The sequence below is a fragment of the Pseudoliparis swirei genome, chromosome 24 (assembly GCF_029220125.1).
Source record: "Pseudoliparis swirei isolate HS2019 ecotype Mariana Trench chromosome 24, NWPU_hadal_v1, whole genome shotgun sequence".
NCBI classification, from domain to species: domain Eukaryota; kingdom Metazoa; phylum Chordata; class Actinopteri; order Perciformes; family Liparidae; genus Pseudoliparis; species Pseudoliparis swirei.
The window spans coordinates 5,703,759-5,719,504 of NC_079411.1; positions in this window are offsets into that span (position 1 = coordinate 5,703,759).

The window sequence follows — 15,746 nt, forward strand, 5'->3', positions numbered from 1 at the left end:
CTTTTCAGCCAAAACAACTGAACAGCAAGAATGAAAACAGCAAAAACAACAAGTCTGGCAGCCATTTAAATAAATACAATTCCCGGGTTATGAATAAAACAAAATAAAAAGTCTGCTCGGGCGAGTCCGCAGCGCGTCTGTGTTGTTTTGCTGACACAGGTCCTCATTAGAAGCAGCTGCTGATTTAAAAACAAGATCATCTCGTCATCCACTTATCCCCCCTCTCTCTCTCTCTCTCTCTCCGGTCTTCTCTTCCTAAATTCTGTCCTTCCCTGTGCGGTTGGTTCAACATCAATGGGACCAATTTGCATAGAGCGAGAAGGGAGAACTGAGTGCAGGCCCAGGGTGGGTAATCGGGAGAATCGGGAGAGTTCTCGGTGGGCCGCTTCACTTCTGGGCCGGTCGAGGATTGTATTTGTTGACATTTTTCACGTTCGTCCATCTTCTCTCAGCATTCTGACACCAGCCTCTGCATGGGTTGTGTTACGCGAGGAAGTTCACCCTCCCAAATAATAGAGTTGGTTCAGTCCATTATGGAACCAACCAACTCAATTTGGGAAGCACTCTAATCGAGTTAGTCGTTTTCCAAAGTCAGGAGGATGGACAGGAAGAGGGCAGGAGGGCTGAAAAGCCAGGTTTAAAAAAAGAAAGGCATTGGAGGAGGATGCTGCCAAATGTGCCAAGCTTCCCGATTTTAGAGGACAAACACAAGTGGCAACTGGTAAAGAGAGACAAAGGCCTAATGATTAGCAACATAACTCTAACGTTGTAGCCTTGATTAATATCATTTTTCAACCTCTTCCCAAGCAAAATTAAATTGAATTTTTATCTCACCCAAAATATGGCGATATAGATTGCAAATATTATGATTGATATTGATATTGAAGTATGCAGTAATATGACTTAATTTTTCTTTGTAGCTCGAGCAGCAGATAAGAGTCTCCTGAGCCGAAAATGATGAGCCCGACATGCAATGAGGAGGCCATGACTACAGGGACAGGTAGAAAACAGTATGAATTAAAGTTATATATTCTAAGAAAGAGCAGTATATGACAGTACTTGATGAACCAATATGCATTGTTTGCTCAGAAGGGAGTAAATCATAATACACATGCAGAAAAAATGAGAATGACCATGACAATGACCATGACCATGACGGCCCACATGAGGTCTCACTCCAACAAATCTGGCCCACTGAGTCCGACACCCCTGCTATGCCCTTCTGCCTTTTTTAATGTTATGCATATTTTTGTGGATTATTATTGTTGTATTTAACCTTTACATTATTTGTTGGACCATGGTATTAATAGGATAGTAAGAGCTGAACTGTTGCTATTTATCCATTTGCCATAAAAAGTGGGCTGGCCCTAACTGAGTGCCAACCTTGTTTAGCGAGTGAGGGTTCTGCTGCTGCTTAATGGCTGCTGACAGATGAAAGGGAAACTGTTCCACCATCCAAACCTCATAAGCACAGCCTCTTCTTCTCCAACTGGCAGAACACAAGATAATGATTGCAGTAAAAGTGAAAATCCTCACAATTATGTAAGTATACACGTAATAATTAGGGGTTGAATGGGAACAGTAACACACTTCAGTCACCATTTATGACTTGCGATGGGCCCCTCGCTGTATAATTTGGTTGAACATGATTACCGATTACATTTTTGCTATTACATTCAATGTATCACTTAGATCAAGAGCTTGATGACAAAAGAGAGATTGTTGTAATAATAATAATAAGTGCGACCATTATTAATACCTGACCAATGTCACAATACTCACCTTGACTGGGGTAAATCATGTGCGTCTGTCTGAGCATGTGTTGACAAGGTTGAGCGCATTGCATCACCTGTAATGAGATTATGGGTTCTATTTTCATGGTGTGGAAAGAAAGGCATAGAGAACATTCCATAAATTGCCATTTTCTTGACCTTGAAATGCTCTTGCATCATTTGTAAGGTATTTGTGTTCCCAGCAGAGTCCACATATCGCAAGATTGAAGGAAAATGTCCAAACGGATTCAAATGAGCAAGCAATTTGTCTTTACAATAAGTCTTTGTATGATTGTTTACATTGGTTTTGAATAACATGTCAGTGTTACGATGAGTCTCGGGCTTGAAGAAGTACACAATACACATCTAAAACATGACATGGATGCCCAATGAAAAAAAGCATATAATTACTGTGCATCTCCTCGAGCAATGCAGTCAGCTGTGTGTGAAGTTATTGTAGCTGATAGCCAAACACATTGTCTAAAACTAGAATGGGCACTCAGTAGAGCGCATACCTACGCATGTTGGCATTAGTTGCATGCCAATTGGAAAATTGACCGTGCTATGGTAAAAAGAAGATGTTGACCTTTCCATGACCTTGACCTTGACCTTTGACCCGATTGATCCCAAAATCTAATCAAATGGTCCCCGGATAATAACCAATCATACCACAAAATTTCATGCGATTCAAGAAGATGTTGACCTTTTCATGACCTTGACCTTTGACCCGATCGATCCCAAAATCTAATAAAATGGTCCCCTGATAATAACCAATCATCCCACCAAATTTCATGCGATTCGGTTTAAAACTTTTTGTTATGCGAATAACACGCATACAAATAAATAAACAAATACACGGCGATCAAAACATAACCTTCCGCATTTTCAATGCGAAGGTAACTATGCAGGCAAACTGTTCACCCCATTGAGATACAATTTCTTATTTTCCACCACTGTGTCTTTGGTTGCAGAGTAGTTGCCGGGGTTCGTTAATGCAAATGTGTTTTTTTTTGTAGGTCTGGGCAGCCGCAAATATCAAGCAGTTTGTAGAAGCACAATGCAAGATTGGTCGTGGACAGAAACAGAGGCGCACAGTCACTCACTCAAACACACACAAGCATTCACATTATTCTCCCGGTAGATACAAAAGCAGTCATCACTTTTTTCCGTAGGCTGCGCATTACAATTACTAATCCCACTGCAAACAATCTTGTTAGATGTAATCTCTGCAACAGTGATGCAAGTTGCATGTTATGAATTTTAAAATGTCATCAAACAAGAAACTTGCATCACTGCTATATAGTTTGTTTTTAACCTTGATATGTGAGCAAAGATTAAACTTAGCTTTGCCAGGCTGAACATAGGCGAAGGTGCTCTGGGGTTGCTCCGATACATCCATGTCGTCGTTTTGCAGTACGTATACAATGAGTATGTTCATGTGCATCTTTGGAGAAGACACAGTATTCAAGTTTAAGTTGAGAACGGGATGTATTTTACTCCTGTTGTTTGCTTTGTCCAACAGAAAAGGAGTGAGGTTCTTCAACAAAGTAAGGGTGCCCAATGTTCCCGAAACCAATAGTCTAAAAAAATGTCCCATTGGACTACAGTTCCGCTTGTTCGACAGTCGGTTATCCTGAAAACAGATGTTCATAGTTTCAAAAGGCTTACTCCAATCTCCACACATCAAACACAAGCTGATATCTATTTATTATGCAGTTTTATCTTGGAAAAAAAAGCTCTCTTGATCTTCAAGCTCTCGAAGATTGGCTTCACATCTGAAGTCAATCTTATTATTAATTTCCTTCGCATTGAAAATGCGGAAGGTTATGTTTTGATCGGCGTGTATTTATTTATTTGTATGCGTGTTCCTCGCATAACAAAAAAAAATTTAAACCGAATCGCATGAAATTTGGTGGGATGATTGGTTATTATCCGGGGACCATTTGATTAGATTTTGGGATCGATTGGGTCAAAGGTCAAGGTCATTTAAAGGTCAAAATCTTCTTGAATCGCATGAAATTTGGTGGGATGATTGGTTATTATCCGGGGACCATTTGATTAGATTGTGGGATCAATCGGGTCAAAGGTCAAGGTCATGGAAAGGTCAAAATCTTCTTTTTACCATAGCACGGTCAATTTGTATCCAATTGGCATGCAACTAATGCCAACATGTTCATAATTCAATGCCCAATCTTGTAATATGCGAAGGTATGCGCTCTACCGAGTGCCCATTCTAGTTGTTACATGTTTTAAACTGAAGAGGCTGGTTCATAGAGGCAGAGGAGGATGTTACTCCTAAACTTTTAAGAGGCAAGAGGGAGATTTACATATAGAAAAGGGGGTAATTGGCTGAAATAAACCATCACCAAATCCTCGTATTATTTATTCTTTGGGATTTTTTTCTTTATTTTTTTTCTTTACTAGTAACACCTGCAGTACCTCAATATCAATGCAAAATAATTAAAAGCTTATCTGTATTTAGCCAAAAGACTTCAAATGGAGGCTCCAAGGGCGGATATCCTCTCTAACCAATCAATAATTAGAATACGATATTGACATCGCCTTGGTCCAATGAGATGTAGTGTGACAAACTGCTAATGCATCTACAAATGTATTCAGTAGCACATATTAGAACAGATATAACATGCACATTTCAAACTACTTTTAGCATCATAAAAAAGAAAGACCTATCCAAGGCCAATTTACCTTCTTGTTATGATTTGTAGTTCCCTTATTAATTGCAATTTGCAGAATTATATTTAAATCTTAAGGATTGGGAACCACAAGGAGCAGGACTCAAATGCAGACTTGTGTCGGGTGAAAAAAAAAAACTTTTACTGGAGCAAGGTTGGGTACACGGGTAGACGGTCTCACGGGCAAAGGAATCAGAATCGGCAAGCAACACTTGCCGGTAGACAAACTGGTCGAGACACGGTGAAACCACAGTGAGGAATTGCTGGGAAGCTCCATGGTACAGAGGCAAACTGGGACAGAACAAAGAACTGACACAACACAATGCCTGGGAAGGCAGGCAACAAGGCACAGGTAAAATCAATCAGGGCGGCGCTTGCAATCAGTCATGAGGACGAGCACACAAGGAGGGAGGCGTCTGAAACTAGAGACATGGCGAGTGTCACGAGACGACCTAACGATGATAAACTACACAGACGGTCTGGACGTTAACTAAGAGCCTATGAGGAAAAAAATCCAGTAGGGCATTTCATTGAAACCACATGACACCAAACTCAGACTCTTGAAAAAAAAAAACTGGTGTATTCACGCCAACAAATGGATCTCTCAGAAACCTTATTTATCCTTTGTGAGAAATTCGGTGTGAATCGAATCACTTTGATTCCGGTTTGCTCCGTTAGTCGTAGTTTTATTTGTTTGCAATGTCGCAAATGTTCAACCACCACGACTATGAGCCATTGTCTGTTATTGAAGAGGATTTGCCTTCCTCCTTGTGACATTTCATGTTCATCCATTTGCTTTCATCAATTGGTAATATGACATTTGCTGAAATGTGGCACCTGCCATGCGCAGGCTTGTTTTATGATTTGACAGCAAATTGGGTTCATACTTGACTTTTCACTCAATTCTGTTTTCTATGAGTTGACAAGGTCTGAGGCGAAGACGAGACCCATTGTGTGAGTGTGCGTCTGTGTGTGGTCCTTGTCTACTGCCCACATTTTATTAAATGTAACAGTAAGACTACTGAAAATATTACAATTAATTTTAAATAGAAATGTTAAGACAATTATACTGCACCAGTTACTTTTTGCTGTCTATTCTTTTTACATTTTATTCATGCCCTACACCTGTGGTTTTCCCCCTTTTTAGAAATTCTCCCATTCTTTCCCTTGTACTCAGCCAGATTGTAGTCTTTGTTCGCGCCATTAATTCCTGTCTCTGTTGATTCCATTTTTTCCAATTGTTACCCGTTGTAAGTTCCCTGTGTGTTTATCTCTAGTGTTACGCTGCTTTTAACCAGAGTTTCTTTGTTCAACTTTTTCTCAATAAAGAGAGTTGTTGTTGCCTATTTTCTCTGCACCTGACTAGCGCATAGCAATTAAAGTTATACATAATAAATACCCTGTAATAATGTGTAATGTTGACAGTCCTTATGAAAGTATAACCACAATGAGGATGAATACTTTCATAGGCTCACTTTTAGAAGTTCTTTTGTCAAAGAAAGTGCATATACAAATATATATTTGTCTTGGGGGGGGGGGGGGGATATGAACGCTGATATTTCAGATAATAACTCCCTGTTTGGTCAGCATCTAATGCAATTTTATCGAGATAACAAATGTGTTCTTTCCAGCCAGGAGTCATGTGCTAGATGCAGCTCAAAAATAAAATGCGTTCGAAATTTATTAAACTGGAAAGATGGCGCAGAAGACGATTGCTTTTGCTGACAACAACCATATTTCTTTGCAATCCGGACTATACGATGGAAGAAATGCAGCAGAGAGGCTTGAGGCTCCTTTAGCTGTGCGAGATGACGTGCTCAGCAGGAAAACTCCGCTTCTCGGCTCCTCTCGTCTTTATAGAACATATTACTAAGTAAAAGTACGCACTTCAACCTCAATCATGGTGTATGTGCTGGATACCCATTCCTTCTCCTTGTTTTCTGATTGCTGATGCAATCTTTGTTTTTGAAGTCTCGCATCATACATTTCATGAATGTGGCTTCTTCTCTTGCTGGTTCTGCTCAAAACCCGAAGCTCACAGATTCATCTCACTAGGGAAAGACTAGACAACCAATGGATTACTCAGAACATTGCAAAATGAGAAATGTAATGAGGAAAACAATGATAATACATTATCTTTGTGTATTCTCTATATTCTCTATATAATTTCAGTTCTTTTATATTTGCGTATAAAAAGGCTCAATGAAACCATTTGTTAGACAAAGAGATTATTTTGTCAGAAATAATACTTTTTAATGAGAGTTGGTCACAGTCAATTGGTTTTGAAAATGTTCTATTGTGGTTTACTTAATGGCATTAAACAAAATGCAATGTATATGTAAAGTTACAATGTATTCTGGTTATTTTGTTTTTATTCATCTGGTTCAGTCCTCCAAATGTGGTCAGTTAGGCTTTCTTTTTCATTTTACTTTGGAGTAGTTTTAAAATATATATATAATCGGGATAAATAATTGATTCCATATTTTATTAGCACCTTAAAAGTAAATTGAACCTCCATAAATAAATTGCAGTGCGGCCTATATTGTCTTGTCAAAATGATAATCGCAGCAGTGTTAGGATACGCATGAGCAATGGCCTAAATTAAGGCTTTCATGACTGGTGGGATGAGAGGAGGCAGACTCTGTTTACATCAATGCTTGATGCTCAAATAGTCAAAGTTGATGGACCATGTTTCGATGGTGTTTAATTTTTAATGTTAAAATGTCAGTGATATTGCCCAGAGAACGGTTTTGTTCATTTGTTGCTGCTAGCATTCTGATCTACATTTAAAAAATGCACTCAAGGAACGCCCTCCTGTCTTGGTTTTGTTTGCCGTGTTCTTCTTGTGTAGTATTTTCTACAACTACGGTTCGTTGTGCAACCCTGTGTTGGATATCGACAATAATTGTCCCCCCAAAAAGATCATAGAAATCTTGAATTACTGGTAAAACGTGTCTTCAATTTCGATATTATTGTGCTGAATTCACCTCAAATCTCTCTTTCTGCACTGAAAGCATGCTTTTAATTGAAGAGTTAACAAGCGTGCCGTTTCACTCAGCATGGATGACGAATGGAGTGATTGCCAGAAGATTAGTTCAACCAGCAGTCGGGCCGAGCCGGACGGGTTTACAGGAGAATGAGAAACGGAGGCAGGAGGCTTCCCTAATCTGACAGTAGCTTCACAATTCCATTATCTTTCCGTCGAACACTGTCAGGCAAGTCACATTGTTCATAATCCTACGTTTACCTCTGTCGGAGGAATCTAGGTTACGGTCTGTGTGTGATCCACGTGATCCAGCGTGTGCACCGGGGAGCTCAATTGGCTTTTTGAGTGAGATTCAACGTCTGATGGAAATAAACAGTTTCGGCTTAAAAAAAACAAGCTCGGTACGTCTCAGAAATGATAAAGTAATATGTTATTAATAGAACAAGTGATTGATGAAAGCGAAAAGTAAACACCCCAACGTCGATTCTGTGTGCTGCCTGCAGTGCAATAGACCGGAAGGTCTCAACAGGAGGAAGTCAGTAAAAAACAAATCCTTTGTAGCTTGTTGTTACCTTCGCATTGAAAATGCGGAAGGTTATGTTTTGATCGCCGTGAATTTTTTATTTATTTATTTATTTGTATGTGTGTTACTCGCATAACACAAAAAGTATTAAACCGAATCGCATGAAATTCGGTGGGATGATTGGGTATTATCCGGGGACCATTTGATTAGATTGTGGGATCGATCGGGTCAAAGGTCAAGGTCATGAAAAGGTCAAAATCTTATTTTTACCATAGCGCGGTCAATTTTTATCCAATTGGCATGCAACTAATGCCAACATGTTCATAATTCAATGCCCAATCTTGTGATATGCGAATATATGCGCTCTACCGAGTGCCCGTTCTAGTTAAAGTACTAGTTTGACATTCTGTTGAAGTGTTCTTATTCTCTTTTATCAAAATGCAGGGGCTTTGATAATATTATAGTTTTGAGTTGAGTTTTATTAGCATGACTTTCAATGATTCTTACTTTTTTTAATTTATAACAATGTAGACTAAATTCATATCCGGTAATGCATTTAGATAGTTGACATAGGCCTCCTGTTATCGTCTCTGCACGCTGGAGAGAATGTGGCGCTAATGGAGGATGCCAAAAGCACTCCCCTCTTCTTTTGTTGTTGTTGTCTTTCTGTGGACAAACATTTAAGCCATTGCATTTAAGCTCTCATAGGCCGCAACAATGTTGGCTCTGTTGTCAATAGTGATAATATTACTCTTTTCTATGTCCAATTCCCGCAGTGGGAACATAAAACCAATTTGTTTCGTTTTCACTTCCTATTTTTCTGTGGGTTAACCCGAGTAAACTTCTAATATTTCTCAAGCGGCTTAATGGACACGCAGGATCAAACAACTGGGGCACATGAAGCACAAATAATGTGTTATCTAATATAAGGGGATCAGCTCGTCGATGGTATAATCATGAGTGTCCTCGACAGAATATATACTTCATCTCATCGTCTCGCACTAATAAAGTGGGGGGAAAATGGAACAGTGAATAATAGATTGCGTAGTCCAACATGAAGGGTTACAACCCACGGTTGTTGTTGTTGTTTTTATCTGAGAGTGTATTAACCTGGTGCATGTAGGTCTGATTGGATTGCATGCTAATGAGGACATTAACAGCCTCATGGTGGGTCACCCGCTGGTAAAAATGACACACATTCAGTTGTAGCACAATCCATCTGACTTCATTTCACGTCTACCGGCAGTGCACGATCTCTGCTCGGTGACGGTGTCAAGGCGGGAACTATTTTGATGTGAAGAATCCTCCAATATCAATGTGTTGATTTCTTATTAACATAAGGACCATGCAGCTGACGACAACAATGAGTCCGAGCGCCACAAAAAACTACAGAATTTGGTATGAATTCTCAGCTGGATCTGATTTTATAGCAGTGTTTTTAAAATATACAATCACTTGATTGAATGTTTAATATCATTAAATGTGGCTTTAAAATGCTCATTGGTTTGAAGTTCCATTTTCCTTTTTTTATTTGACTTTTTAAGGAGTGACAATTGATTATTGATTGAATGTTTATGGATAAAACGCTCATAGGTTTGAAGTTCCATTTGACTTTTTTTTATTTGACTTTTTTATTTCTTTTATTTTTAAGGAGTGACATTAATTGATTATTGATTGAGTGTTTATCGACAATAATGTCATTAAATGTGGCTTTAAAACGCTCATTGGTTTGAAGTTCCATTTTACTTTATTTTAATTTTTTACGAGCGACATTAAAAGAAAATCTAAACAATTGCAGTTCATGCTAAAAAGGAAGCCTGGTAACAGACAAAGACGACTACGCATTCGACAATATTGGGTTTCAATTACTCATGACTTGATGCACCTTGACATTTCAAACCTGCAAACACTCGGATGTTCTTTTTCCTAGACACTAACTGGCAGCATCACCCCGAGTTTACAGGAACCGACCTCAGTAAGTTACTGAGATGTCAGGCGACATTGAAACGGGAAGGTTCCAAGAGACTCGGACTGTGTTCATTGATCTAATATGTTCTCGCTCAGCGCTTCTATATCTCCACAATCCCTTCACATCCTCCTAACTTGTGGAGCTGGAAACCATTTGTACAGTAAATGTTGTCCAGTCTACTGGCTAATGGTACGACACGGTGCCCGAGGTGCTCCGGCTGCGCTGTGCGGGAAGAAGGGACGCTTACCCACTTTCAGCGTCCTAGAGACTCAATATTTCAATCGGACCATGCAGCTTTCATCGCTCAATTTTAGTGATGGTTGGGAGGTGTTTCCAATCTGAGCATGTCTATGTTAAATTTAGCCTGGCAACACAAATTGACCCTCCTGTTACCTTTCGGGTCAATTTGACCGCATTCAATGTTTAATGTCGGTGTTCCTTGGGGCCAATTTGACCCCAGGCTGTTTTTCACTGTCAAACATATAAGAAATATCAACTTTTTTCTTTTCACACTTAAACTTGGGAAACAATATTAATTCTAATTTTCTGGAGGTTTTAATTGCTGGGGTCAAATTGACCCCGAGGGTAAAATATGTTAGTAAATGTAAAGGGAACAGGAGGGTTAAGCAAGTCTTCCTCGACTGTAAAGTGATGCCGTTTGACGAGCTCACCCCCACATAGATCGGTCCTGAAACGGCTCTGAGATCGCTTATGAGTATATTCTTGGATTAAATCATGCACAGAAGAAGAGCCTTCGCAAATTTCACTCACCTGAAATCTTACTTTAATAATTGACTTTCTTCTAAAATTCTTTACACTTATCAAGTGTTGCTTGATTACCATATTTATCTTCTAACCCGCCCAAGTAGTTACACTACATTTAGCTGACACTTTTATTCACAGAGACTTACTTCTGTTACATTTATACGCCGTAGACACAGCTACAGGGAGCAATTCAGGGTTAAGTGTCTTGCTCAAGGACACATCGACTAGGGCAGGGATTGACCCGCCAATCCCCGGATTGAAAGACGTACCTGCTAACCTCTGACCTATAGACACCGGGTTAAAACTAGCAACACCTTGAACAGCTACCAGAGTAAAAATGCTCTTCATGCATTGAACGGTGTACTTGTACTTTTCCTTCAGTAGGATTTTAACGACTTGTCGTAAAATAGTGTTTATGTATTTGCATTTGCATTTCTACTTTACTTACCTAAAATGTTCTGAACCTGCACTTTCAGTCGGCGAGGACTAAGGGTCAATGTTAGGATTGTGAATAATACTCTTCCTAAGAAGCAGAAGACACATATTCATCATTAGTAATAACAATTCGACGAAGACTTAATTTAACTTGGAAAAGGATAGTAGCATTTAACTTTACAAAAGGTAAAAAGTACAGCAATAACGGTCAAAATGCCCCTTGATTATATAGCCTGTGTGTGTGTGTACACTAGTATCTGCTCATGCAGAAACATTCATCACACTTTATTTCTTCTCATGGGCGTCAGCTTCACAGTGACACAGACTTTCCATTTGCTCCGAGCTCACACAGTTGTCAGGTGACTGTCGGTACTTTGCTACCAGCAGCAAACATGTCTGAACACACTTACAGGGCACCGGGGGCCCTGATGGCAACAGGAGTTTACTCTGCCCAATTTCCAGCTCATCAAAAGCTATAGCAGAGGAAATAAACATAAAAATAATCCATGTTCCACGATATAGAAACAACAAATTCAGTTCGGCTCTCTTTACGAGCGGCATTACGAACGCGAATTAGAATTTGATAACGTGTTTTTTTAACAAATCCATAAGTGATTGTAAAAAGAACGGTGGTATAAGATGTTTTGCGTGGGCCGTTTGTCGGTTTTCTGTGCACAGGGTTGGATTTGTTTGCGGTGAAATGAAAATAAATGCTTCTTGCACACATTTGTGTCTCTGAAATGAGTTTTTAGGAGCTAATTCTTCACCTTCTGTTCCTGCAGTAACATAAGTATTGTTAGTGGTAAATTTTTGCACAAGTCAGCTTGTGCAAAAAAAAGAAATTTCTTTTCCATGGTGGGTGCTGTATGTATATATATATACAGGACTGTCTCAGAAAATTAGAATATTGTGATAAAGTTCTTTATTTTCTGTAATGCAATTAAAAAAACAAAAATGTCATGCATTCTGGATTCATTACAAATCAACTGAAATATTGCAAGCCTTTTATTCTTTTAATATTGCTGATTATGGCTTACAGCTTAAGAAAACTCTAAAATCCTATCTCATAAAATTTTAATATTTCCTCAGACCAAGTAAAAAAGAAGATTTATAACAGCTGAGTGTTTGTCAAGGCTCAGGAAACCCTTGCAGGTGTTTCGAGTTAATTAGACAATTCAAGTGATTTGTTTAATACCCTACTAGTATACTTTTTCATGATATTCTAATATTTAGAGATAGGATATTTGAGTTTTCTTAAGCTGTAAGCCATAATCAGCAATAAATCAGAATAAAAGGCTTGCAATATTTCAGTTGATTTGTAATGAATCCAGAATGCATGACATTTTTGTTTTTTTAATTGCATTACAGAAAATAAAGAACTTCATCACAATATTCTAATTTTCTGAGACAGTCCTGTATATACACATATGTATATATATATATACACATATGTATATATATATATATACATATACATGTGTGTATATATATGTGTGTGTGTATATATATATATATATATATACATATTGACGAGTAATAGGCTTCCCTGGCATTACAGAGGGCCTTCTTACATGTTTTATCTTGCCAAACTAAGTGTAATTCTTCTACATGGGTGGAACGCTAAATGCTTTGAAGCTTTCGCGATGTTTCCTTTAATTTGCGGGTCTGAGGGTAATACGGTGGAGCAAACTTCTTGTTTTATTAGCTTCCTTTTTAGAGGGTCTATAGAGTCTAGTATCATTCTCCGTTAGTTAGTGTAAGAATAGTTCATCTGGTATTGAAACTTTTGCCTAATGACGTACACTCCGGTACTATGAACTCAAAAGTTATTATGTAATGGTCTGATGAAAGAGGATTATAATAGATTAGATTTTACTTTATTCATCTCCAGAGTGAAATGTCTTAATGTGGGAAAGACTATTACATGTTCCATGTTATTGCAAGAACAAGGTCGAGGGTATGGTTAAAGCAGTGAGTGGGTTTCTGTACTCTCCGACAGAAGCCGATAATTAAATCTAATGAGATAAATGCAGCACTAGGGCTATCATTACCAACATCCACATGCATTTTAAAATTACCTACAATTATAACCTCATCCGTTTTAAGGTCTAAACTTGATAGAATCTCTGAAAATTAAGAATACGGGCCTGTTGTAAACTCTATGAAATATAATTGGCTGTATTTCCAGGTTAGACGTTGTTGCGTTTACAGTGTTGTGTGTTCTAGTGTCCTAGTGTCCTAGTTTTCCCTTCAAAGATGTATTATTTTGAAAAATGACCGGATACGTCCTTCTGAGCCGAGAGGTCACGTGATGGCATTACCCCAAAAATTGAACCCACACTCTCGCAAAAAATGTCTGTCAGACGATGGCCTTACATTTCAAACAACTACTCTGCTCATGTTCTGGATGAAAATCAAAGTAGAAGATCCTGAGATCGCCAACAGAGCTTGGAAACCCTGCTTCCATTTCCAACATCCCATCACTCCGAGATGAGACCAGTTTGTTGCAGAGAAACAAGCTCAAGGCTCCAACTAATTCGCGTGGTCGTGAGTTGTATTTGTGTGCACTTCCTATTTGTTTTTATGCCGGTCGTATAATTTTATCACATCCTCTTTATCGCCCACACCGTGAAGGCACAACAAAGGTTGAACCACCGTGCCAGCCTTCCTGTAATATCCATAATAGAATTTGAAATCCTTCTTGCCACAAATCCTTTCGGACGAGCCTCTGGCCATGGTGCTATGAGCCTAGACGGGGCACTTCCTTTGATACGCCGAGCTTCTCTCCCTCTCCAATGTACATATTCATTAATGCGGGTTACAAACTTGGCTTTCATCCCTCGATTCTCTGCTCTCTCACCTGAGGTTGGTGGTTTTACCTGGACTGTGGTTGTGCCTCCTACTGTGGCCCTGCCTACCACCCACTGAGTCACATTTATATTATTATTACTGCTACCATTGCTGATTTATTATTATTATTACTTCATCATTCCATTTGTAAATTTGTTTAGGATTAATAGTAATATTTTTTATATTATTTGTCATGTAGTGCCTATAAGGTAATCTCATTATGTTGATTTTGTACACATATAGTGCACATCTGCCCATCCTGGTTGAAGGATCCCTCTTCAGTTGCTCTTCCTGAGGTTTCTTATGCACAATGCAATCGTGTACTATTGTGAAGAGGAGCAGAACAACATTGACTCTTTTATCAATCAGGCTCAGCTGTGTGTTAACTGCATCTGTTCACAGCTCAATAGACAGCTGAAATTATCTATTGACAATATATTGTCATGATACCAGCAACATTAATCAGTTTTTTTGATGAATATATCTGGAAATCCTGTCACAGATATTAAAGTTAACATTCCCAAAGTCAAAGACAGCTTTATTGTCAAGATGTGCCAAACATAGAGGAGTTGAAAAAACGTTTCTCTCCAGTCCAACATATGAAGTGAATATCAAAGAAAAATATATTTAGACAACATATATTAAGAAAAACTTTCATTCCGTATTTAGCAGCACTCGGAGAGAGGGAGTCCTAAAGGAGAGAGAGAGTCCAGCTTCCTCACCACCTGATGGATGAAACTGTTTGAGAGTCTGGTGGAGGCTCCGGTGTCTTCTCCCAGAGGGCAAGAGGATGAAGACACTGTGAGGGCTGGCCAGAGTCACTCACAATCATGGTCACTCTGAAGGTGAGACGGGTGTCATATATGTCCTGCAGGGAGGGCAGTGAGGCACCAATGATTCTATTTCATACCAATTTCTATTTCCGTAAAAAAAGAAAGAAAAAAGCCCCCTCGTTTCATTTTGTGCAGCAGGGCATGCCATTTGTTTACACAAGCCCTTTTATTTTGAAAAATGATCACACAATGGAAGCTCAATAACATAATTGAATGAATTACCACCATTACATTGTGGATTGTTAGCATTATTTACAAAAGGAATACACACTTAATTAATTAATCCGTCAAAATTAAATGTAAATATGTATAAAGAGATTAAATGCAAGATTCTGGCCATTATGAAAGGCAAACTTCATGTGGAAAGAAGGGCTATTAGTGCAGCGACGCCGTCGGTTTGGACAGAGCCGTCAGACGCGTGTCTTGTTACGATGGAAACTGGGACTCTGCATCGAGATAGCATGCAAACGGCTGCAATCCGGCATCATCAGTGACCCCGTGGAGGAAATTACCTCCAAATGCAAGCGGTAAACCAGATTAGGAGTACACGAATACATCTTCTTTAGACATCTGCAGAAAAAGTAACAAGCCAACCATTATTCTGGAACACAGAAAAAACGAAAGGCAAACTGAAACGTTATTATTCACGTGTGTTTACGTGCATGTGCCCATGCAGCAGAATACATTGAGTATAGCCAACCTAAGTGACTCTGTGTGTGTGTGTGTGTGTGGCTGACAGAGGACTGAAATTGAATGGAGATTGCGTGCCAGAAAGAGAGACAGCGAAGGTGGGGGAGAGTGGGCTAGAGAGCGAGGGAAACAGTTCTGTAACGTGCACGGGAAACACCGCTATTTATAGCCCGTCTCCTCGGAGAGCGGCGCAGAGACACGAGCTGAATGATGTGGAGAGTGTGCGTCAG